The sequence below is a fragment of the Alligator sinensis genome, unplaced genomic scaffold (genome assembly GCF_000455745.1).
Source record: "Alligator sinensis unplaced genomic scaffold, ASM45574v1 scaffold1732_1, whole genome shotgun sequence".
NCBI lineage: Eukaryota > Metazoa > Chordata > Crocodylia > Alligatoridae > Alligator > Alligator sinensis.
The window spans coordinates 3,794-7,504 of record NW_005843688.1 but is presented as its reverse complement, the minus strand read 5'-3'; the positions used below and the strand labels follow the sequence as shown (position 1 = coordinate 7,504).

Below are 3,711 nucleotides of genomic sequence, written 5' to 3'. Positions count from 1 at the left end.
CCCCAAGATCATGAGCTAGGGAGTCTTGCCCCACCACTCTGGTTCAGACAAATCCCTATAGCTGCAGTCAAAGAAAGACTGTCTCCATCTGGATCATGCCAAACTTGGCTAGGTCTAGCCCAGTCTTAAGACCATCCGAGGAAGGAGATTGTGCCACCTCTCTGTCTTCCAGCTAAATGCAGACTTTTTCTTGCTTCTGTTTCTTGTATGAAAACCACGTTGCCTGAGCTAGATTCAAATTGCCCAACAGTAGGAGTCACTTTCACTCAAAATAATCCTATCCATTACTTTCAAAATTCGCTTTTGGGTGTCAATTCTGGACAGTTACCTAAACTCTCAGAAGTAATTAACTTCAGCTATTATTTCTTTTCTTTTGGAGGATGCTGTCCTCTGGGATATTCTGGGAAATGTTGATTATTCTTTCTGATTTGAAAGAAAAACACATTTCATACCTTGTCTGGATCTCCCAAGGAAATGTACAGTAACAGACTATGGTCTCTACTGAGTTTCCTTTCACATCCATTCTAAACAAGGCCACACTATTTGCATTATTGGAGCTCTTGGCATAGGCTGCTTGTTGGAAAGGTGAAAGTATCCGCTACCAGTCCTGAAAGGATTTAGGGACTAGCAGCGTGAACATCATTTGGGCTTGACATACTTAAATCAGCTGCCTAAATCACCAGGTTTAACTAGCTAAAGCTTCCCTATAGTGGAATACAAGGACAGCCAAAATCCAGCATCACTGCAGTCATGACGTGCACAGGAGCTCTAGTGTGTACACACTTACAGGAAATCATTTCCCTCTCTTCAGTGTTGTGGGGAAGAAAACCATTAGCATTCTTGCAAAACCCATACAAGGAAAGCATGACTGAAAGAACCAGCCACTGAGTAATCACTGACACCCACTATCTAAAAACCATTATCACTCCCTTTTAAACCTTCTCATACCCTTCTTCCAGATCTCAAATAATCAGACCTCAAGAAAACTTTTTAACCCAGACAAGACAAAGATCCAGTGATATTGTCCACAAAGGCATCTAATAAATATTTAAGGTACGTAAAAACCGTTGCAACAGTGCACTAACAAATGACAATATCAGCATCAAAGATAAAATTCAACAGATACAAAAAGATTACCGAGAACATAGTGGTATCTTAGAGACTAACTAGTGCAGTGAGATATAGGGTGAAAATTAGATAAAGAGGTTATTTAAAATGGTGTAAACCTAATGAAACACAAATGACATTAGTTAACTAGATCTGAATGAATAACACAGCTGATTGTTTCTATAAAAACTCCACTACTGACACCAGTGGAGTTAATTAGTATTAAAACAGCTCAGTTTCTATAAAAATGTTCACTGAAACCACAGTCACTGGAGAAAGCTGACATCTTTGTCACAATAAACCACTTCCATCTCACCAGTTTCCACAGAGCTGCCTTGATGTCCTTGTTTCTCATGCTGTAGATGACCGGATTCATCATTGGTGGGATCATAGAATAGAGAACAGACAGCACGAGGTCCAGAGCTGATGGGGACCCAGATGTGGGCTTCATATAGGCAATCATCCCAGTGCTACCCAGCAAGGTGACAACAATGAGGTGGGGAAGGCAGGTGGAAACTGCCTTATGCCGGCCCTGCTCAGAGGGGATTCTCAGTACAGTAGTGAATATCTGAATATAAGAAACAAATATAAACCCAATGCAACCAAGACCTAAACATGCAGTAAAGATAATAATCTGAATTTCACTAGTAAACACCTCTGAGAAAGAAATCCTAAGGAGCTGGGGAACTTCACAGAAGAACTGGTTGACGATGTTGGAGTGGCAGAAGGGCAGCCTAAAGGTGTTCCCCGTGTGCAGGGCAGAGTACAGAAGAGCAGCGCTCCAGGCCGTGGCTGCCATTTGCAGACAAGCTCTCCTGTTCATCACTGTCTCATAGTGCAGTGGTTTGCAGATGGCGATGTATCGGTCGTAAGCCATGATGGTGAGGATGGCGAAGTCTGCTGCAATGAAGAAGAGGAAGAAAAACACTTGGGTGACACATCCGGAATAGGAAATCAGCCTGGTGTTCAGTATGGCATTGGCCATGGATTTGGGAACAATGGCAGAGATGGATCCGATGTCGAGGATGGACAGATTGAGGATGAAGAAGTACATCGGGGTGTGGAGGTGGCTGTCAATGGCTATGAGCGTGATAACAAGGAGATTGCCAATCAGGGCTGCCAGGTATATTATTAGAAAAGTGGCCAAGTAGGGATGTGCAATCCCAGGGCATCGGAGAACCCCAGGAGCAGGAACTCAGTCACCGCGGTGCAATTGGACGTCATCAACCACAGTGCTTTTGGGGTGCCTGTGGAGGGAAAGGGAATGACTCTGGTCAGGAGAAGAGCACGCAAGAGAATAACCCCACCATTTCTGTCTGCAATTGTGCATAAGTTCATTTTTAGAGGTCCTCCTTATTTTGAATTGAAAGGCAGTTTTCTGATGAAAGATAAGGGTTTCTAAAGTGAGTACATTTTTTATGAAACTTTTTTCTCACTTCAGAATATCATCACATTACATCCAAAAAGTGGGCAGGAGAACTATTGTTCTAGTGCTTTTGCAGAGACCTTGTTATACCCCCTGACTAAACCTTATGCATTTCCTATGTCTATGAAAATGGGGAAGTTTTCAGTGGGTTGTCTGCTCTTTTCTTCCTAAGTACTGCAGTGGAGGAGAGCACACAAGCCCAGCTGGATGCATGTGTGGAAAGAGAGGGACCAATGACATGGTAGCAAGTGGGGATGAGGAGACGAGGCTGACACATACTGACCATAGCTTGGGTGAAAAATGGGATGATGTTCACAAACTTGTTAACATCGCAGACTGAAGAGATGGGGGCAAAGGCAGGAGGGAAGAAGGACAACGGGGAGTAGAGAAAGGGAGAAGAGAGAAAATCCACAACTCAATAAAGGAGGTTCAGATTGGGTATCAGGAGAACTTCTTCACCGATGGACCAATGGGGCAGTGGGCTAGACTGATGAGGGCTGTTGTGAAATCACCATCATTGGAGATGTTCAAATCCTATCATTTCATGAATGTCAGTGCCTGAATCTGACACACAAGTAGCTGAGCATGAAGTTGTGAAGTCAAAAAGGCCATGCCATTGTATTTCCATTTTACTAGGGACATATAGCATAGACACAGCAAGTATTATAGGGCATTTATTCACGTGCTCCTAGAGAGTGGGGCTGGAGGGCACTCTAATTTGCACATCTCCTGCACTAATCAAAAGCGCCTGGAGCACCACATGTATCAGCATCCCCATGATGAAAAATGGCGCCAGGAGACTTTGAACTGAAGCTCATCGACTGGGCACCCTTCCGATGTTTTTCAGCACCAGGACGCTGATCCATGTGATGCTGGAGTCTGCTGGAGCGCAGTAATTACCACGCTTCAGCAGCCTTGATTAAAGTCATCTGCAAAGATTGCACACTTAGCTTTGTCATTTGCTTGTCAACTGGCCTCAAATCTCAGGCATATATATAGGCAGGATATCAAGTTCCTTCAGTTCTGCTGTACATTTTGTAACCCATCTACTTCAGAAATATTGACCCAGTTTACATTTGTTGAGGCTAAAAATTCACAGTGGCCAAGAAGCTGTATTACTCCTAGTACTTCAGGGGTTATTCAAAAAAGGAAGATATGATAGCAGGGCAGCTCCAAGC

At 43.6% G+C, this 3,711-nt stretch overlaps 1 pseudogene; it reads right to left on the bottom strand.

Annotated features, from left to right (window-relative positions):
* Positions 1 to 1,339: 1,339 nt before the first annotated feature.
* On the bottom strand, positions 1,340 to 2,331 carry LOC112548892 (annotated as a pseudogene).
* Between the last annotated feature and the right edge of the window lie 1,380 nt (positions 2,332 to 3,711).